Source organism: Varanus komodoensis, unplaced genomic scaffold (genome assembly GCF_004798865.1).
Source record: "Varanus komodoensis strain SLA01 unplaced genomic scaffold, ASM479886v1 scaffold1, whole genome shotgun sequence".
Lineage (NCBI taxonomy): Eukaryota > Metazoa > Chordata > Lepidosauria > Squamata > Varanidae > Varanus > Varanus komodoensis.
Window position 1 is genome coordinate 133,901,270 of NW_025335268.1, and position 22,998 is coordinate 133,924,267.

At 40.6% G+C, this 22,998-nt stretch overlaps 1 protein-coding gene across 3 annotated transcripts in view; it reads left to right on the top strand.

Moving 5' to 3' along the window:
* Positions 1-216: 216 nt before the first annotated feature.
* Positions 217-22,998, top strand: part of RAP1A (RAP1A, member of RAS oncogene family) — a 106,777-nt gene continuing 83,995 nt past the window's right edge. Inside the window, exon 1 of one of the 3 annotated variants that reach the window (XM_044447136.1) lies at positions 217-345. The gene's annotated coding sequence lies outside the window, so the exon portion shown is untranslated. Of the gene's footprint in view, positions 346-580; positions 705-15,386; positions 15,732-22,998 lie in introns of those variants that run through there. The other 2 variants (XM_044447147.1, XM_044447162.1) reach the window with 2 other exon arrangements.

Here is a 22,998-nt window from a genome sequence, read left to right on the forward strand (position 1 = left end):
GCAGAGGCGCAGTCTTCACCGCGGGCCGGCCGGCCGACCGACCGACCGACCCGCCCGCCTTCGCTCCGCCCGGGCTTCCCGGACTTACCGCGCTGCTCCGCCCCTTCTCCTGTCGTCCTTTCGCTCCGCCCCGTTGGCTCGGCTGCCCTTCCCCAAACTCAGGAGGGAGGAGGAGGAGGAGGGCAAGGAAAGAGGGGCGGAGCGGACGAACTGCTTCAGCCGCCGACTGGAGCCTCCGCCAAGCCGGAGCAGCAAAGACAGGAGAGACAAGCCGCCGCTGAAGAGCCGGAGGAAGGAAGCGGGCCGGCGGCTCGGCTCGCCCCGGCAGGCAGCGGCAACGACGGGGTGAGTGTGGCAGCAGGAAGGGCGCGGCGGCGGCGGCGGCTTGCTCGCCGTCGCCCTTCCCGGCCCAGTGCGGGGCCCAATCGCCTCCCTCTCGCAGCCAGGCCGAGGGGCCCTGCTGCTTCCCCTTGGCGCAGGGCCCGGGAGGGAGGGGTCAGGCAGGGTGTTCTCCCTCCAGAGCGGGCGGTTGGATCGCCGTATCCCTCCCCCCCGCTCCGCTGCGCTCCCAAGTCCAAAGGGAGGGCAGCAGGCGACCAGGTGGGCAGCTCTTCCGTGCACCCCACCAGGAAAAAGGAGGACTCCCGAGGGAGACGCACTGACAGCCAGGCTGGAGCCAGGCCAGAAAAGTGGCTGGCCGGAGTGTATGTAATGCATGCATGTTTCGTGGCGGGGAGGGTGGGGGAGGGGAGCGGATTTGCAGTGGCGGTCTTGACCATCACCCATGGGTGATGAAGAGGAAGCGTTGAGGAAGGGGTTCAAAGAGTCGGACTCCCAGATTTTGTGTTGTGGCGGGGGAAGGCAGGGAAAGAGAGCTCAAAGGTCTGGGTTGGATTCGATTTGACAGTGCAGACCCGCAGTTTCTGCCTTTGACCCCCACCCCACTGCTTAGAGCTCGCTCTCTAAAAGGTCCTTCTTTTGGAGCTGCTCTTTTCGCTTGTCAGTGAAAAGCAGGAGCTGGAGGATGTAACCACTGCATCTTCACATTCCCTGCCGAAGTCCACTCCTCCCATCCTTCGGTGATATATAGGTGTATGCAGAACTGTTGAAAGGGGTCGTTTCCTTCAAGAGGACTGCATAAACTGGGGTATGCTTTTATGGGCAACTGGGACTCTTGCTGCCTCTTAAAACAGATCCTTTGGGTTTTGCTTCTTTGAGGAGTGCATCCTAGGTGGCAGGAGCCAGACTTTTGTAACCATCTGGTAGGCACTGGCATGGTGGTTGCTTCTTTTCAATGTACCTTTGTGATGTAGGATAATGTTACCTGAAAATAGTAATATTAGGGGGTTTAGAATCTTAATCCTGCCTAGGGTGTGCTCTGATTCCAAGTACAGAATTTGTGTCTATTTGCGTCTCTGATATATATTTCTGACAGCTTGGCAAACCTTCCACAAAGTTGCCTCAATGCCAGGATAGGGGCTTTACCTTTCATGTTGGAATTATTGGCTTGCAGTGTCCTGAAGATTAGAGATTTGCATTGTTTCTGGAGTAGACTGTCCTTCCTCTCCCCTTAAACCTCTACTTTTTCTTTGTGCTAATAATGGGGTAGTAAAATAAAGAATTTCCCATACAACAGGCTGCTAGGGTGGGGGAATGGGCATCAGAGAGCCTGCACTTCTCTATTTTGAGTGTGGAAAGTTTTCTGGAAGCTTGGTTTCTCCATGCCACGTGCAGATTCATCTGCGGCTTCCACTCTCTTGCCATACCTGCCCTGAAGTAGGTTCCCTCTTCTATTCTGGAAAAGAGAAGTTGGTTTCCTCTTCTGTTCTGTTCTTCTAAGGGCCCAGAAATCCGGACATCTTTTGACTTCCAAATGAACGGCCCTCTCTTTGAAGTGACAGTGTCCTTTTACTCTAGCTCTATTTTTCTCACAGTGGGACTTTTCTTCTGTTTTTAACCTTTGTAGTAAGCTTGCATTTGGAGACTACAAGGGGGTGGAAGCTGCATTTCTGAATTTAAAAAGAGCATAAACATCAATAGAAATTTCTTTATGACAGAGCAGCAGATTTAAAATGGTGCTTGGAGGAAGTTGGGGTGCCTTCTATTGCTGTCATAGCATTATCCAATAGGTGTACAAGGGTGACCTTTTCCATAAGGCGATTCATATATACAGTGAACATAAATGGTCCAGGTTTGGAATTAGTGATTTCCAGGAATGTGAACTGCTGCTTTCATTACTGGTTAAGAGGGATTCTCCCCACAGTAGGAGCTCTTGTTATGACCGCATGGACTGGCCAGTCAGCTGTGGCTCTGGGGCCTTTGTATTGTCGCTCTTATACTTAAAAGGCCCCCAGACTTAGTATCCAAGTGAAGGTGAGCAATTTTGAGAGGTTCTTCATTTGTCAAACAAAAAAGAAGCAGCAGCATTGTGTGGTTTATGAAAGTGGATATTTTATGACTGCAGAGAGATGAATTTTTCATTGGCTAAGTTGGGTATGTGAGTACTTCCTTTTCACAGACCCTCCTTTCCTTGTACTGCTGAAACTTGAGGGTAAATTGGAAGGCAAATGGGGAAACTGAGACAACTTGCAAACTGCACTAAAATGCATATCACTTTTAAAGTTATCAGGAACCGCTGAACCTGGCATTGTTATTGAATTGTTAAGCTGAGAGCTATATCAGCTATATAGCTATATAACAAGCTATATAACAAGCTATATCCCTGGGCTTCTGCAGGGAGACATTTTTTTGGGAGGGAGGTTTTGGGGCAGGGGAAGCACAGTGTCCTTTCATTGTACAGCTATTGGTCTTTAGCACTTCCTATTTTGAAATAGTATATGGTATTTCCCTTTTTGGAGAGATTGTAACTATTTGCAATGTGTTAGTGGGGTGAGGGGAGGAAGAGTATTTATTTATTTATTTATTTATTTATTTATTTATTTATTTGGGAAACTTGTATGCCGCCCCATTCTCATGAGCCTCGGGGCGGTTTACTCATGTTGTCTACACTTAGGGCCTATTTTAACATGGGGGTGCTGAAAGTAATCCATATGTGTACATTACCTCCTTCTGAAGCAATGTCTTTTTGTCATCCAAGACTCATGCATTTAAAGAGTCCTTGGTGGTAATTGAAATATGGTGTGTGTATATCTTAAAGGTGTTACCTTTAGGTTCTCTTAGATAATTTAGGCACATAGACAATTTTTAGTATGTATCATACTTCAATTACACAATGTCTAAACATCTCATGTATATCAGGCAATGGCTGTATTATATTATGACAGTCACACTTTCAAAATAGCTTATTTGTACCAGTAATAATCACATGCACCCTTAGCTGATACTTTGCTAGAAAGGCTGTGGAAAATCTCCATGCGCCAAGGTCTAAAATCAAAGCAGAAACATCAGTGAGAATATGTCATGAAATAACTGGAAATTTTTGTTTTTAATAAGAAAAAACTGTAGCTTATTTTTATTGAATTCTGCAGTGTGTGCAGATATATATTTACAACTGAAATAAAAATACTCTTCAAATTCAAGATATTTATGTTACTGATGTTGCCATGTTGTAGGAAGGATTAGGAAATTGAAGCTGACATGAAATTTACTAGTCACAAGGTATTTGGTTTGACTGAGGCAGCAGTTGGCTAGATTTCTCAGGGTTTCTTCTGAATATGCTGTGCATGCAATGATTTAAAAATAATTTTACACTATTTAATGCAGGATTTGAATTGGAATATGAGCTGGATTTTCTGCAATACCTTTTCTTCCGCACCCCACAGTTCCCTTCAAAAGACCATTTCTCAAAGTGGGGCAACTGTAGCAAATGGAAAAGAGGACTTCAGCTCCCTCCTGTGTGCATGGAAGTACGATGAACACAGAAAGGACCAAAGCTGTATTACCCTAAAATATCAAAAATACTAGAAGATTCTCCAGTGCAAATTTTATTGAAATAAATGGAATGTACTGCAAAAACACAAGTGTCTTGTGCAGCTTTATGGGACTTATTCAGGAGAGGTGCTGAGTGGATTATACTCTTAAGTATCTAAACTTTGCCAAAACAATGGGGAATACTGCACTGTTGCTGACATAATTGTGATACAGTTAGGGTGGCACTGAGAATGTTGAGTCTGTGAGGCCTGTTGCAGTGGAAATGTTTAGTGTTTTGTTTAATGTTTTCAGTAGGATATTCATGGCAACAAATGTTGCCATGCTCAGCAATAAAATAGTTCATTACGGGGGTCCAGACTTTGGACTGATTCAGTTCAGATGTTGCATGGGAAGTCTGAAGAGTTTTTCTTTGCAATTGGTGAACTACTGGCTGCATAACCTAACAGGAGAATGTGTGTAGTTTTTAAGGTGGAGTTCAGCTGAAACAGGAAGTCCTGTGTTCTGCAGAGTGTATAAACAAATCTATTTTCATTCACTATATATATAAAATCAAAGCTTGACACTTTTGCAAAACAACTTTTTGTTACTTGGAAAAACCATAAGGCTTCAGAATTCAGCATGTTTTTTTCCTCTTAATAGTTGCATGGTATTTTGACTGTTCAAGTGTGGCTCACATATTTTCTCTCCTCCCAATGAAAACTGTTAGATTACCCTGAGAATCAATATAATAATGGAAGCAGTATAAGGTCTTGTAGTGTTTAAACAGCTACAGAGTATTATGAAAGGCAAGATTAGGCCCAGAACCATATGTTTTGGGTAAGTTTTAGTTGGATGTCCAGGTTGCAAAACTTCTGCAGGGTGAAAATAAAGCAAAACGTTCTTTTTTATTACAACTTAAGGCATCTCCTGGCATTATGCATGTTTATATGTGGATGTATGGTTGAGCTTGGGTGGACTCCGGGAGATGGTGGAGGACAGGAAGGCCTGGAGGAATGTTGTCCATGGGGTCGTGATTGGTCGGACATGACTTCGCGACTAACAACAACCACAACAATGGTTGATAGCCACAGCTTAGATTTCATCAATGCTATTGGGGCTGAGTGCATTAATGCAGGGTATTTAGTTTTGTGTACTGCTTTATTTGAAGCAGTTGCATAAAGATAATCAGAAGTAGTTTGCAGTTGAACTACCATATTGAACAAGGGTGTCCCTGACGTGCCAAATGCTATAGATTTCATGTTCCCTCCCATACCATTGTTGGCATAAAGTGGAAATTTTGGTAGCTCTGGGACTTTAGTGTGCACAGGTTTGACTGAACCTTTGGAAATGACTGTTGGTATAAAATAATTTCTGAATGACTTGCTTAGTTCTGAGCTGTAGAATCTGTGTTTGAGCTGTAGCTGGGCCCCCAGCTTGTGACTATGGCTGCAGCAAAATGCCTAAAGGCGCAATTCTATGCTTGTTTAGACAGAAAAAAAGTTCCATAGTTCCCAGTATTCCTGTAATGGCTGGGGCATGCTGGGTATTGCCAGGCTTTCCCTGTCAAAACATGCATATGATTTTGTCTGGACTGAAGTGTGTATTTTGCATCCTTAAACCTACCTTTATGATTTAAGGATCCTTATGACGACTTGGCAGTTGTAGCGAACAAAGTTATGAAATTCTTTCTGTTTTTGCTTAATACTGTGTGGCATGTTGAATTTAGAAAGCACACAGTTCACTCAATACAACAGTAGTTCCTTTGCTTTCAGTGGGAGAGAACAGAATTTCAGAGATGAGGAATCTTTCAAAAATCATATGTTTTAAAGAATGCTGTGGAACTGTGTTACTCTGGAATAAGGGGTTCATGAACTGTGAATTATTAACATGGATCATGAGCTTGAAATAAAATGTAGTAGCCCTAATTGGAAGATTGAAAGGCAAATACTGATCTATGTAACATGTCATAGTTTTTCATTTTTATGTTGTTAATCTGAATTGTTCAGCTGTAGAGATGTACGTGAGTTCATGTAACTGTCATGTAAACTGTGAATTATATTCTGTCACCTGATCATGAAAACTCTCTAGACAGTTCACAACAATTAAAAACACAAAATTCAAGTATTTGATAAAATAGAATGTACTTTTCAGTGTTAAAGCTACAGTAAAAGTAAAAATAAGCAGATGTATAAAGATCTGAAAACACAATAACAGATTGTAAAGGGAAAAAAATGATGAGCTGAAATGCTATAGAAAATAAGAGTATCTTCACCTGCTTTGAAAATATTACAGTGTAGATGCCAGTTGAGGCTTTTAGAGAATGGCTTTCATTTGGAGAGAGCCAGAGCTGAAAAGGCCCTTTCTTAAGTAGCTTCCTGCTTAGCTGCATTTAGTGATGGCATCTGGAGAAGGGTTGCTGAAGGCACCTAAAGAAGATATGACCTTATGGGAGGGGATGGTCCTTCTGGCAAGCCAGCCTCAAAACATTTGAAGCTTTGAAAGTTGAAGCCAGCACCTGGTTATCTTTATAGTGTGTATGATAGCCAACTTGATTCAATCATGGGACAAGGGAGAAGTTACTTTCTAATCTTTTTTTCAGTACTAAGTTATCTTGCAACTATTGATTTCTGTTTGCATACAGAGTCAAATTCTTCTGGAAGGTTAATACACGAATTCCCATAGCCTAAACCAAGATTGGAGGTTTGGAGGAATGAGCCTTGTTGTTTTTAATCTGGTAATGTAACTTGCATCTTTCTTGCATGCTTCATGGCACGTAGGATAGTGCAATTGATGGCAGTTGTTTGGTACTATAGAGGATATCATAAAGTAGTACAGCATTTACTTGTTTGTAAAGGGTTTAACATAATGGAGAATTCAGATCCCACTTGTTTATCTTTTGTTGGAATGAATAAAGTAAACTGTTTCTTACTACTTAATAAAATGGAAGGCAGCACAGTTCTGGTAAACCATACAGTTTCTGATAGCTGACTGCTTCTAAAATTACCCAGATGTAGATCTGTAGGGAAGGTCCCTGGATTTCTGAAATCCCCATGGATTGCAAGCTAAACCAGTACTGAATCTGTACAGTTTCCTTCTTAGGAAACAGAGCAGAAGATGAAATCACATCCAGAAATCCCCTACCCCACCCTTTTTGGGTATACCCTAGCAACTGAGAACTATTTGTGTTTATTGCAAAAGTGTAATAACTATAGCAATCTCATCTAAGATCCTAATGCTGACATCTAACATGACTTCCCTTCTGTATGATGGACTTTTTGAATAGGAAAAAGTCCATCCTTTCACTTTCTGCCCTGACATAGGGCAGCTTTTGGGGCCAGCTGTGAGCTAGGGTAAAGGATGGAGAAATCAACTAGAATCTGGGAATAGTCAAGAAAGCCAATGTGGGAGATGAGCTAAGATTAAGGCAAGTTTTATATAAAGGTTTTATATAATTATGGCATAGCCAGAGAATATGCTAAGCTGTTGCGACAGAGCAGCAAAATTTACATGTATTTCAGCCTGTACATTCTTCTACATTTGGAACAGCTTTTCCGCCTTTCTCATGTTCTCATGTTCTCGACTTAAAAACTGATGCACTTTCAGGCAGACCTGTGAAAGTAGACATGATTGCAATCTGCATTGTCGCCTAGTCAGGATGTACCCAAAGGTTCTAAGGAGCTTCTACCTCTTCTGGCAAATGTCTCTGTTTCCTTAGTATGGCTTGCATGGTGGCAGTAGATGAAAGAAACTCTGAAACCCAGCTGTGAGAGGAAACGTCCTGTGTTTGTCAGGCATTCTGAGCTTACAAGTATCTTATTTAGCACCTCTTGAAAGAAGCTGCGTTATACAGCTGTTAGATTGGCTGGCATAGCATGTACATTGAAATGAAGACTGTCAAGTTGGGGTGTTAGCATCACTGTAATTTTCCTTTCCAAACTATTTGACATAAGTGCAGGTTGGCATAAAGATGGCTTTTCATTTGGGCCTCACTTTAATGTTACATGTTTGACACAACTAATTATCTTAAAGAAAAACATGAAGCGCTCCCTTTATTGCTCCTTGTGGCGATCTCTTGTATTATTGAAACTATTGTTTTCATCCTCTGCAACAACTTCTTCAGCTAGCTTTTAGCCCTGGAAATTCATTGTGCCATCAATATTGAAGAACAAGGCTCTTACGGAAGTCTCCACATTTTGGATTTCTGTGTATAGCGAGAGAACTTGAGTGTGCAGGCAGCAAGGCACAAGCCTGTTACTCAGTATAGTAACTTCCAGTAGCTGGACATAATAGAATGTGTTTAAGCCTGGTATCTGTAGCATTTGTAAAGTGGAAACCTATAAAAAGTAAAAACAAATAGTTATACTCCTCTATTCTCCCCTTTCTGCTCCTCATTGCCCTTTAAGGGTTTTTTTTTTCTGGACTTGATTCAGAGTGCTTGCTATTCTCACAATTCCCCTTTCCAAGTGGAATTTAGTAAGTTAAGTATACCTGTTTTATTGGTTTAAAATTCTAAAAGCCTTGTCCCTCTTGACAGTGTTGCATCTGGTCATAGACTGTGTAATGGTTCACTGTTCTACAGTGAACATGTTGAAACTATCACCTTTACTAGTTCAAAAAGTATTATTTGTTCTTACAATATAAGTGTACACTATCAGTATAAGTATTTGTTGTTGTTCTTTAGCAAAGTCATGTCCGACCCATTGTGACCCCGTGGAAAACATTCCTCCATGCTCTCCTGTCCTCCACCATCGGAGTCCACCTAAGCTCACACCAACTGCTTCAGTGACTCCATCTAGCCATCTCATCCTCTGCTGTTCACTTCTTTTGCCGTCATTTGTTCCCAGCATTAGGTTCTTCTCCAGGAAGTCCTTCCTTCTCATTAGGTGGCCAGAGTATTTGAGTTTCATCTTCAGTATCCAGCCTTCTAAAGAGCAGTCAGGGTTGATCTCCTCTAGGACTGACTGGTTTGATCTCCTTGCAGTCCAAGGGACTCTCAGGAGTCTCCTCCAGCACCACAATTCAAAGGTCTCAATTCTTTGGTGCTCAGCCTTCCTTATGGTCCAGCTTTCACAGCCATGCATTGCAACTGGGAAAACCATAGCCTTGACTATATGCACTTTTGTTGGCAGGGTGTTGTCTCTGGTTTTTGGTATGCTGTCTAGATTTGCCATAGCTTTCCTCCCAAGGAGCAAGCGCCTTTTAATTTCTTGGCTGCAGTCCCCGTCTGCGGTGATCTTGGAGCCCAGAAAAATAAAATCTGTCACTGCATCCATTTCTTCCCCCTCTATTTGCCAGGAAGTGAGAGGACCGGATGCCATGATCTTAGTTTTCTTAATGTTGAGTTTCAAGCCAACTTTTGCACTCTCCTCTTTCACCCACATCAAGAGGCTCTTTAGTTCCTCTTCACTTTCTGCCATTAGAGTGATATCATCTGCATATCCGAGGTTGATGATGTTTCTCCCAGCAATCTTAATTCCAATTTATGAGTCATCTAGCCCAGCCTTTCACATGATGTGCTCTGCATATAAGGTAGGGTGGCAATATACAGCCTTGCTGTACCGCTTTCCCAATTTGGAACCAATCAGTGGTGCTATGTCCAGTTCTCACTGTTGCTTCTTGACCCATATACAGGTTTCTCAAGAGACAAATAAGATGGTCTGGTACTCCCATCTCTTTAAGAACTTGCCACAATTTGTTGTGATCCACACAATCAAAGGCTTTAACATAGTCAATGAAGCAGAAGTAGATGTTTTTCTGGAACTCCCTAGCTTTCTCCATGATCCAGCGTATAGTGGCAATTTGATCTTTAGTTCCTCTGCCTCTTTGAAATCCTGCCTGTACTTCTGGTAGTTCTCGGTCCATATACTGCTAGAGCCTAGCTTGTAGAATTTTGAGCATCACTTTGCTAGCTTGTGAAATGAGTGCAATGGTGCAGTAGTTTGAACATTCTTTGGCATTGCCCTTCTTTGGAATTGGAATGTAGACTGACCTTTTCCCATCCTGTGGCAACTGTTGTGTTTTCCAAATTTGCTGGCATATTGAGTGCAGCACTTTTACTGCATCGTCTTTCAGGATTTTGAATAGCTGAGCTGGAATACTGTCACCTCCACTAGCTTTGTTGTTGCTCAGACTTCCTAAGGCCCATTTGACTTCACATTCCAGGATGTCTGGCTCGAGGTCAGTGACCACCCCATGTTAAGATCTTTCTTGTATAGTTCTTCTGTGTAATCTTGCCACCTCTTCTTAATCTCTTCTGCCTCTGTTAGGTCCCTGCCGTTTTGGTCCTTTATCATGCCTATCTTTGCATGAAACGTTCCCTTCATATCTCCAATTTTCTTGAAGAGATCTCTGGTCCTCCCTATTCTATTGTTTTCTTCCATTTCTTTGCACTGTTCATTGAAGAAGGCAAAATTGACAAAATTCTCAAAATTCCCTTGACAAAATTCTGCCAGCTTTTGCCCTGCTTCATTTTGTACTCCAAGGCCAAACTTGCCTGTTATTCCGGTTATCTTGTAACAATGCAGCTTTCCAGTACATTTTGGATGTCGCACTTTCTTGACATCACCTACCTTGCAAGATTACAATTAGGCTAAGTTATTGTTCTGGATATTTTTGGGTCCTTGAAAGATAGATACAGAAAGAAGGCAGGACAAATATAGGACAGAATCCAGTGAAGTGTAACTGGTAATGTAAATTATGTTTTGCTAGTATAAACTACTTTAGAACCACATCAGTAGCTTTACTTCCTGTGGTCATTCCCTGGAAAAAAAATACAGTATAAAATTACATTTGGTCTAGTAAATGTGTGTCACAGGATACAACTTACTTAGAAAATGACAAAGGACTTATAATATCTGAAATTGCAGTTTGTGTGAAGTAGCTAAGTCTCAATATGTGTGATGTATTAAAATCTAATTTTGGTGCAGATCCTGTTAGAGTACAGCAAGTGGCAAACCTTTAGGAACTGTTGTTTAAATGTAATGTAATGTGTTCATGAAATGTAGAATTGTATCTATAGGGAGCATAAGAAAAATTACAGGAGATCCCTTTACTTCTATATTTATCCATTATTAAATTTCTATTCCAGTTTTTTTCTTTTTAGAAAACCAAAGTAACTTACATTATCCTTCTTTCCATTTCATCCTCACAGCAATTGAGTGAGGTAGAACATACTGGAGCTCCTCAACCTTTGTGAATGCATAGGCACATCTAGGTATTTGAGAAACTGTTGTGGGCATACCACAAAATGGCTCCTATGGTGGATGTGGCTAGTCATATAATGGCTGCCATGAAGCTTTGGCTTATCAGAATTGACCTAAAGAGCTGTATTTATTAGGGGGAGAGAAAGAGAAGGTTAGAAGCTGGAAGAGAAGAAAAAATGGTGAGGAGAAGAGGAGAAAAAGAATGAGCCTAGAGGAAAGAGAGAATTAGTACTACAATAATATTTTCCAAGGTTTTTTAAAAACATGTTTAAAGTGAGTAAGGAGGAGAGAACTTCATGGGTGCCACTAGATGTCTCTGTGGACACTATTTTAGGGACATCTGGGTTATGCTAACTGGCTCAAAGTCGTCATCATGACCAAGCTGGGACTAAAATCCAGATTATCTGAGTCCCAGTCCAGCTCTGCAAGTAAGTAAAATGTTACATGTATTGGAGGAAGGTGGATTCTGAGATCATGTATTAAACCAGTGGGGTCTGAACTTGGTGTGACTAACAAGGAATGTTCTTGGGGTTAGGATGGATGGTTCAATGAAAACATCTGTTTTGTGTATGGTATTTTTGGAGGGAGGTGGGAAGCAACTTCCATGGTAGGGTTTATTGCAGGGGTCTGAAACTCGCGGCCTGCGGGCCAATTGTTGGGATGGGCGGGGCATGGGGGAGGGGCCCTGTGCCGGCGGCGCCCGGGCCAGCTGCGGGATGAGCGGCCCACCACCACTGCGGGGGTGGAATACTTGATGCGGCCCAGCCTCACCCAGACTCTACTTCCAGCGGCCTCTAGGTAAGTTGAGTTTGAGACCCGTGGCTTATTGGGAAAGAGACTTAAAATGAATGGCTAGTATCAGTATGTCTTTATTAATATCTGTCATTTCATCACACTTGGAATACTGTGAATATCTGGACACCATATCAAATTCTGGAAAATGTGCAGAATGGGCAACCAATATGATCAAGCATTGGAAACTTCTTCCCTGTGCGGAAAGCATTTGAGGCCTTTTCATTCAGAAGATAAGCTCAGTGTGGACATAATAGGATATTATGCATGAGTAAAGAGAGCAGTGAGTACTAAAAAAAGAGTCACCCAAATGAAATGTACTGGCAGTTGATTCTGGACAGACACGGCAGCCTAGCATAATTATGAATATGCAGAGTAGGCTGTGTGGCAACTTAGATTAATCTAGTTCCCTACCATCATTATGCATCATCACCAGAAACATCCATTTGGTGTTCATCAGAGGGAGTTCTTTGGCTATATGGATTTATGTGAAGAGAGTTATATGCAAGGAGGAACCTTGATTCTCCAGGGTCATTCTCATGTATAGGAGCTCTCCTTGTGCACATCTTACCAGCACACTTCAGATGGGCATTGAGGGAGTGTGGCTTATCCATGTATATCCTTTCTAATTAATCATGGAATTGCTGTCACAATCATGTGATGACTAGTAGTTTAGACAGATTTAAACATATTAATGGGAGACTGGTTGCCAATAGTAGGATGTCACAGAACTTTCACAAGTAGCATGCCATTGGATATATGGTACTGGAGTGAGAAGAGCTGTCTTGCTGTAAAGCTTACTTTGTTCATTTTCAGAGAAGTGTGTATATGATTGCAGTCTTAGCCAGTCAAGTAAGTGATCTTGGTTAATATTTTTACATGTTTACAAAGAGTAAAGAAGAAATATGTTTGTCTCTAAGCAGAAAGAATTCTGTTGTGGGCTGCATCATTGAAGACTTTCAGCTGTGTTTTGTTTCAGCAATCAGTAGTATGCATGCTTGTTCAGGAAATATGTGAGTTTGATCATGGAGAACTTGATTGAAATCGATGATTTAAATTGATCTGGGTGATAATGAATTAACCCATCCTATATGTACCATCTTCTATGTGGATAGAATCCAATTTTTATCAAACTGACTTTTTTCAGATAGGAGACATGGACTATGCAAATTTTGTTTGAAATACAGCTGTGTATAACTATTCATTCATAAATTTAATTATCAGTGTTATGTTCTGAACTTGCAAGATACTTATAGAAAATTCAATGCTTATGGAAAATTTGATGTATTTTTTTCCAGTAAAGAAGCAAAATGCCAAATCATCTGTTCTCAAAAATTTACTGAACATATTTGAAAAGGTTCTGCAATGTAGTTCTGCTTTTCAGGCTCAAGGGATCAGCAAATCAACTCCTAATCACTTGGTAGTTTCAATTCTCCTCTAAAATTTGGAGAAACACTTCTGGCTTTGCATCACTGTGTGTGGTATTTTGGTGTGAAAGCTTGCATTACATACCTGTGACTATAACCTGTTAGCTAAACTGACTAAGGTAGGGTACAGTTGTTCCAAATGCTGTGGCAGCAATATTTTTGTTGCTTCTAGGTACATCTGGACTACCATTTATTAAAAGAAATCTCCGTTAAATTATTTTAGTGAAGAAAATGTGAAAATCATTCAACATAATAAAGCAACCCTTCAGTAGTGCTTTATTAACTGTCATGTAATTTTAATGTACTTTTCTAACAAAGTGCATTTTAAAGCAATAGTTTATAAATTACTTTGAGATTCTTGGTTTTAAAGCAGCACACAGAAACAAAGGCATATCATCACAGGGCCTTTATGATAGCCTTTTTTTTTTACATTTTCTTGAAGCACTTCTGGTGCTCATGCTGCTTGTAGTAGTAATTTTTTGCCTCATTGACACTGCTTTGATAATGTGTCACAATTGAAGAACAGAGGCTTCAGAGATAGGCCTTTGTACCACTCCATCCCCTGTTGACTTGAAGACTTGAGATAAGTGGGGTCTAAATTGAATTATCCTCACAAAATTATCTGGCTATTTCAACTGTGTTCATAAATGTGGTAACTTGAGAGCACACTATGCATGCTGTGGCATTTCTCTCTTTGTATACACTAATAAGTAGGATCTAAATTCATAGACATCTCACATCTTAGTGAGATGTGTTATCATGCTTGCATTAGATTGAATTATGTTGAAGCTTTTAAATGCCATTCTTAAGGATTTGGCATAGTCACATCTTTATCCAAGTGCCTCATTCAGGTTGTGAACACTGTCATCTCATTGTGTCAACACTGGCTTGGAGCTCATAATTTATGCATGCAACCTTAACCTAGGTGTTCTTGTAACTGGAGTGGCATGCTTATGTAAATTGTGTGTGTGTAGGGGAAATGTGTAAAATGCTTGAAATATGTATCTTTGGATTACTCTTTTTGAGAAGCTAAAGTGTGAGTTGTGGACTGGGATCTGATCTTGGAAGACCATGAAGCTCGCTCGAAGACTTTTGATGAGTCTGACTCAGACTAATCTACTCGGGGTTGTTCTGAGGATAAAATGGAAAGGAGGTTTTTGTAAGATGCCCTGAGCTATTTCTGGGGGAATGCATGCATGCATGCATGCATACATGTATGTATGTATGTATAACATAAGAGATGAGGATCGGAGGGACAATTAATGACATCTCAAAATTCTTGGCTTCTCATTACAGACAGTGCAGAAGAATAAAACTAATAGAGAAGAGCTGATCTTGAGGGGGGAAATATGTTCTACATGACTAGGCATTTGTTAAGTTGCAGCTGAAACCCTTTGTGTCTTTAGGGTATATTGTACTGTTATGTTTACTTGACCTTTGAAACAAATTCATTATATGATATTTATGTAGATGTTACAGCTTTAGAACTTGAAATAAGATATAATATGGTAGAGTGAGGGTTAAAGCTGCTGCTTTGGCTAGGAATGGTTTTTGGATATGATAGTTAAACAGGGTTTTAACATTAAGAACTCTTGGGAAATGCACCCTTTTGTACCTATGCAGCTCAGACAAAGTGGGAAGCCTTTCAACCAGTTATGATTGCTTGTAATAGCAGTTTCTTGATAATGTTTCCTCTTTTTTCCCTGTTTCAAACTTTTTCCATCCCTGTAGCTTAGGATAACAATACCTGGCTAATTATATGTCAAAAATTCTTTTTAAAATGAAAGGAATAAATACAAAATACAAAGAAGAAAAATGCTGATTTGTACAGTTTGGCAATTATCAGGAAAGATAATACATTACAATGTAAGATGAAGGAGTTTTGTTTTAATTCAGCCTTGTAAATAAATGCACGGAAATCATCAGCTTGCATTGAAAAAATGTTGCTACAAACCTGCTAAGAGCTGACAGGAGGGGTGGGGGGGGGGGGACAGTGCTGCATTCCTTTGCTGTATACTGCGGAAAGGGCTTCTCTGTCTTCTGGCAGCCTGCTTAGTTTCACTGCAGGACACAAAAAAGAAAAGGCGCGCTTCATCCCTTCTTTCCCATCAGTTCACTCGGCTGACTGGAATTCTACACATTTGCATTACTCGCTTGACAGTGTGACATGGAATACTGCCTGTTCACTGAAATCAGAATGTGGAGGTGAGAAGGTAGCTAGTGTTACACTGCCTTGTGGAAGGACTGAAATGGAGCAATTATTGAATACTCCTTTCCGTACAACATGTTGGTCTCCAGGGTGTACCAAAATGACATTTCAGAGATTATCTGATTAAAAATGAAGGTCCCCAAATTAGTAGGTTGTAAGAGGAATAAATGAAAACAGACTCTCTGTGAAAATAGAGTTGCCAGGGGAATGCTTTAAAGCAGTGCCTACATGGTAAGTGGATGTCTGTGTCCAGTCTCCCAGGGTGCTTCAAGACAGAGGACATTTAGTGATACCAAGCAAAAGGCATTATGCATTTTTCTATCCATTCCTCCTCAACATATTTTTTTTCTGGTTAAAAAAAAAAAAGATGTGAAAACAGAGCCTGCTACCAATGGAAGGCAGTCTATGAATGATACAGGGCATTTGCACAATAAAAGCCCCACCAGAAGCAGGCTGAGAATAACACCAAGGATTTGAGTAGACTATTGAGGCCTATCCAAAGCCTATAGAGTTTACATATGAACGATGCATGCACTAAATTTGCTCCTTCCATGATCATTCTCACTGTCTTCTCAATGTGTAGGATGATGGTGCACAACAGAGAACCTGCTATATCCCTGGAGATTCTCTCTTTAGGCATTAAAACTATGAGTATCCAAGGTTCTTGGAGGACAACAGGCTACATACAGTTACCCAGGAAATGTGGAGGACAACAAGAACAATGATGGAGAGGAGCAAATCCAGCATATTTATTCCTGTTCTCCTCCTCATGTGTAGAGAATACATGCCTTTAAATGTTTGAATAGGGCCATTGACAACTTGGGTAATGACCTTTTTTTTAGCATTCCTTACATAAAAGCAAACGTGGTTATGTTAACTCTTTTGGGATTTCCTAGCAAGTGTATGCTGTCCCTCCAGTTAGGCCCAAGTGTTCTCTTCTCTTCAGTTTCATCCTAGTTTAACTGAAGTATGATTTATGGGTAAGACCATTTCAGAAGGAGGGAATAATTTGCATGGCATGTGGCTGTGTACACAAGAAATCTTCCATACATCAGCTTCCAAAACATAGTCTTGCGGAATGCTGTCACTCTGGAGGAGAAGCCTGAATTGTGAAGCAACTCACACAGTTGCTGTTAAGAATGAAGAGCTTGGAAATGTTAGTGAGAGTTCTAAAAATGTAGACAAAGCCAGTTAGGATCTTGTAAATTGTGATGGAGATGGAATTTGGTGTGGAAGGAGAGCTGGTTTGGTGTACTGGATAGAATGTTGAGTTCTACTTGCCAGTTGGCCCTGAAACTGAGTAAATGAATGAGTTTCAGCCAAGTCACTGGCACTTAGCCTAACCTACCTCACAGACTTGTTTTGAGGATAAAACAACAGGAAAACCTTGTAAGCCACCTTGAATTTCTTGCCAGAGTTGGAAAGTTGGGATATAAAAGTAATGTAATAATATGGGAACTGAGTGCTAGTACTATGGGTAGCTTCCTAAGGGTGTTGGCTAAGAAAATATAGAGATCAGATGGAAGCTGGCAATCTTTGTTATATAAATAGCAACTTTGAAGGGTCTAGGTCAAAAGACCCCTTCAGAAGCAACTGGTATTGGATTGTATTGGTATTGGACATGATTGTATTACCCAGCACAGCTCTGTTTATAATGCTGATTTTGCCATAATATTTCAGAGACTTGAGTTGGATGACAGAGTGGTTGTCTTCTTTAGCCCCTGATGTTCCACATAGTGCATGTATATTGTCAGCATTATCTTATTGGAAACTCATGGTCAGTGCAAGATAGATGAGCATATAAATAACAGGATGGTGTCAGAATAATGAGTAAGCTCTTTAAGATGGGACATTAGTATTTTAAAGTTATTTACCTATAATAATTTCTCCCTTGAAGAATTTCAGCATAAAGCATGTAAAAATTACCTGTTTTGTTTTTTTAAGACTCAACATTCAGTGATGGGATTAAAACGGCTTTTTAGCAACAAAACATTTCACTGTCTGTTCAAAAGCCCCATTTTTTAAGTAGAAACTGATTTGTGTCTTACTGTATCAAACTACAAGAAGCCTTTCTCTCTTGGACCCCATTTTCTTCATTGAAGATGGGTACCTGATTAATTTCCTCCAAAAGGTTTTGAGTAGACTGTCAAAGTCACTCTGCCCATTTATATCAGTGGACTCACAGCTTTCAACCAGTTTGGAAAATGTTCTGTATTCATGGTGAAAGAGTTGGTACCCTTGCTGAGTTTGTTTTGGGCTGCCACACTTACAACTCAATTTTGGAATTGAAGAAATGTTCTCAGTACTTTGGTTCAGTTAGCAGCCATGCCCATGGTGCAGGGCAATGCAGAATCTATTCTTATCTGTTGTGCTTCCAGGCCTAGTTCATAAATGAAGCAGAATGAGTTGTTTGAATGGACTGTACCAAGTTATACAGTGGGGGCATCACTTTCTTAAATATTGCTTAAAACTGCATGCCTGTGTTGGAATTCTGTTTGCAAAGGCCTTTGTGTGGGAACCTTTTCTCTACATCTGCCATTGCTAACTTAATTTTTAATGGATTTGTAACATTTCATAGGCCCCTCTTTTAACATTCAAAAGTAATGCTTTTTTCATGTAGCCTGAAGACCTGTAGCCTCCTTCTGTATTCCTCATCCCTACCTCATTCAGCTGCTTGAACAAATCTAACCTTGCTCTATGCAAGAAAGCCAGTCCTTTAAGTCTGCTAGAAAACAAACCCTTCTTTGGAGTCTTTCAAAAGTTTTCTCTTGGTAGGGTTTGCAAGAGCTTGCTGAACAATGCCAGAAGCTGAGCCTATCAAACTGCAAGAAATGTAGAAAAGTGCCATGTTGCAATGGGCAGCAAAGATCTTTATTTTCAAATGAGTTTCAGCATGTTGTACTTGATTATCTGTCCCTTTCCCTTCCTTCCCTGTTTATGACTGTTAAGGTATTGCAGATATTTAACAGCTGCATGTTTGACTTGTAAAGGTTTGCTGCAAAAGAAAGCTGGAAACTGTTTAATGTTAATTTTTCAGAGAATGAGTGTGTAGGGGAGTGAGATTTTTTGTTAGGTGGGCTACAGCAGCCTTTTCCAACATGAGTGCAAGATGTTTTGAGCTTCAGCTTGCATCAGTCCCAGCCAAATGGCCAATAGACATGAATGCTGGAAGTTGCATTTCAAAGGAGGTCAGAGAAGGCAGTGCTAGTGCATTGCCTCAGTTTTACACATCTGAACATTAGCCATATATGTGTATGTGTATATATGTGTGTGTGTGTGTATATAGAAAGCTGTTGTAACCTAGCCACATTTATACCATCATTAAGCATGCAGCCCATCTGGTCTTCTGTTTATGCAGAAAGCTGTAGTTAGGGACTAAAATATGCCTTCTCCTTAGAAGCAGCAATAGTTTGCTAAAAAGTGTTACCAGTAACTTTAGGACTGTTCAGTGTGTGTCTGTGTTTGGAGTATGGGTGGGTTGGTAGGTTATAGAACAGTTTAGAATGTTTGTTCTCACATTTCATGTGTGCCTGATTTCAGTGTAGCAAAGATGTATCAAATGAAAATTGCTTGTCTGAGAAATGGTTGACTCATGTTGTATTGTTGTTGTTTTTTAAAGCAAGGCCCCTCATGTGGAACTTCACAAATTCTTGTTGCTGTTTGAAACTTGGTGTTACATCTATGTTGAAAGCAAAAATAATTTTGGAATGTTTTGGTTTCAGATGTTCTATGTAATTACCACTAGGCTATTGACAGTCTGTGCTAGAATCTGACATAGGAATGCAGTTGCCATGAACAGAACCACATACGCAAGCAAGCCTGTATTCTTTCTGTTTGGAGTTTTGGCAGTGTCCCACTGCCCCAGATTAGGTTTGAGCAGATAGAATAGGAGGCTCAAATAGCAACTTTTCCTTCTTTAAAATGCCATATTTTAGCTACTTGTTATTCAGTTTGAAGTATTTACTTTAAATATAGACTTAAAGAGCTTGGCACAGGCAGCTCACTAAATAATATAGATGTGGCTACTTCTCAAGATACTTTAATTGGAATAGGGAAGCAATTTTCAGTGGAGGCTATTTCTCCCCAACCCCCAGTCTGTCAGCAATAGCTCTGCCGTTTCCTTGATAGATTTAGGCTGCTTTCATATATTCCCTGAGTAAATGCAGTTGCGATTCCTTCTGCCTGAATCCCATTCTGTCCTAGTATTTGGATAGCTGAGTTACCCATGTCACTGTCAGCAGCCTGGTAGGGGCAGGAGATTGGTGTGGAAGTGCCTCTGTCACCTGTTCCTAACCTGGCTGGGAAAATGGGAGTTTTGCTCCAATGCATCTGGAGGCATCAAGTTGTAGTTGGCTGACCTATATGAACACAACAACCCCATGCCATTCAGATGTTACTGGACAATATGGGATCCAACCATGCCACATAATGACAGTACTATAAGAATCTGGCTTTAGTGCCTTCTGTGTTTGTGGCGCCTGTCAATGTTGTTAAAGCAAACAAATAAATGCGATAGAAAAAAGTGAAGTTCTAAGGCTGTGCTACATTTTTCTGTGAAACAATTTCAGCGAGTTTTGTTGAATAAAATGTGCAGCAAAATCAGTTTTACATTTTGATGTATGGCACAGTATGAAATTGGTTCCCCTCTCCTACATGTATCATTGCGATGAGGATTCATGATTTTTCAATGCACTAACGAAGTTGGAAAATGCATACTTAAAAAGCGTGACATATAGTAAACCATCTAGAGAGCCATGTGTCTATGAGATAGCATATAAAATATTAAATAAATAATAGGCTAGAGTTTTCACTCAACAATTTGTAGGACAGAGCTTTTAATTGCATCTGGAAAACAACGATAATTGTGTGTGTGTGTGTGCTTGAGTGCATCTCATTTCTAAGGTTAGAACCCAGGGCCATTGCATGGAACTAAATGATGGATACATAAGGTAGACAAAAAGAAAGAGTTCTTCACACAGCACATTGCTGAACTGTGAATTTCCTAATACAGTCTGTGCTGTTGACCACCAATGTCAAGCTATATTTATGGTGGATTGGGTTATCCATAGCTGCTAGTAAAGATGGCTACATACTGACCTGGTTGTGCCACATAACAACTAATCATAAGTAACTAGCCACAGTGGGTTTATTATGTCATGTGACCATAGACTACTTCTCACAAGGTGCTACTTCCCCTGCTCCCTCCAGCAAGGCACCCTGAGTACCAAGGGTTATTTCATGGATTGCCATACCAATAATGGTTTGTCATGGCATCTGAACCTGGAATGATTTACCTTGCATAAAGGGAAGTAGTGAAGAACAGCGAAAACAAACAAGCTGACATGCCCTTTGCTTTGCTTAGCGATCTTGCCCATGCCATCATCAGTAACGGTCCCCTCTGGATGCCTAAGCAGCACTTTGGAAGGGCAGTCGGTTTACTATCTCTTTTTCTCATTTTGTTTTGTGCTACAAATATGTGCACATTTATTGTAAGTTAAAAACAGACCTAGTTGGGATTGTGCAAGTTTAGAGATGCTATGTACCCTTCTGCAGGTCTGAAATGGGAAACTTTGCCTGAGCAATGACATTGTCCCAGAGATGTTCGAGAGAGGTTTTTTTTTAAAAATTGCTCTTTCATGATAGCAGTTAAGGAGTGCATGATCTTGGCTAGCAAAAGAGGGTAGGCAGCTTTTTGCCCTTATTCACAGTGAAATCCTGGGGGATTTAAGTGACCCCTCCCCACCATAGGTCCCAGTTTTCCACCCATTACTGAGACTCTAGGTGCCAAGGAAGGTGAAAAAGTGAAGAGTTGTTTGGACAGAGATGTGCAGGGAGGTTGAGCTGCACTTACTTTCCTGCAACAGCTGTCAAAAGGTAAGGCAAACATAAACAATTTGTTTGGGTCAGTGTCAAGGATTGGTAATTACTGTACCTTAACAGCAGTATCTCCCAGTGAATTGCTTGGGTGAGTCTTCCCATGTTCAGAAGTGCGGAGGTGCAAACCTCCATACCAGTACGAGTTCAAGTAAAACAATCATAATAAAATTAATGGAAATTCTTTGTGCACATTTGGAGTACTTTTCAGAATGGGGATAATGAACCCATGATAACCCCTCCATTGTGCTACTTAGGTGCTTTGAAGGGTTGTTACCAGCTGTCAACATGGAAATTGTGAAAAGTGATCTCTGAAAACAATAACTGGGGAAGGGAACTCCTTTCCTACAGTGAGCACAAACATGCTTGTAGTTGTGGTGGGCCGAGGGGACAAGACTTCAAGATCCCTGGGATACTCTTTGGAGGTCAAAGGAGAGAGAAACAAAAGAACAACCTACAGTGAGCATGTTTGTCTGTCAAGCTCACTGTTGGTAAGTTCATATTAAAAGCAACCTTCTGAGCTTTATTTGCTATGTGCATTAGTGTGATGTGAGAATTTGCCTATCTTTAAGATGAGAGGTACCAGTTGCTAAAGTACAGCTATAGAAGAGGGTTTTCACTCTCAGGTCCTGTTTGTGGACTTCTCAAAGCCATCTGGTTAGACAGGCTTTTGACATGGCTCCAGTTATGAAACATATTGGATGTAATATTAAGAAAGTACTTTTTAGACAGTAAGCAGTCATAGGCTACAGATGCAGCTTTTATAGCTTTAATGTATACACACAACATCCTTATTATGGAACTGGGTAAATAATCTTTGGAATTTAATTTATCTAGCAGTTATTTTGGCATTGCAGGCAATCCTTTCCTCCCACAAGTCTTACTGGCATGTTTTAAACACATTGGGTTTATAATTTTATTCCCTTCTTTCTCTTTAATGGGATTAAATCTGATCTTAAATGTTTCTGTGAGTAAAGTTTATAGTAGAGAGAAGATAGCAGGGCTGTTTTCTGTCAGTGCTTGAAAGTTTTGAAACAGCTGAGAGTGAATTGGAAAACTGACATACCACCAACAAGCAACTAAATGTTTGTAAGAAACTACTGAGATAAGGTGAATTAGAAAAGAGTGGATGAGCTATAACAAATCTCATATTGTATTACCAAAGCTGAGTTTATAGGGAATTTCTATTTACTCTTTAAGGCTCCAGTGCTAGGCTAAGGCAATGGTACCAACAGGTTGTTAAGCATCATGTCCTTTGTAGGTTGGCAACTCTGCAGTTGTGTTTGCAGTTATGTAGTTGTTGCACTGGTCTTACTCTACTACTTATTTTCTAATATAAATATTTAGGAGTAAATGACAGCTGCTTACAATATTTTAGTGTCTTACTTTTAAGGCCCAACTTTAGGTACTGCATTATAACCTCATTTCTTACAAAATTCTGGGGTTTTGAACCATTGTAATCAAAAGATGATAACTCCCAGTCTTTTCCCTCTCTTCCTTAAAAATATTGGTGTTAAAGAGATGTTTGGTTCTGGGGGAGTTAGCTTGAAGATGTCTTTGGATGCAATGTCTTAGGAATACTGAAGGGAATCTTGTTAGAAACTTGGCGAATAACCTTTGTAAT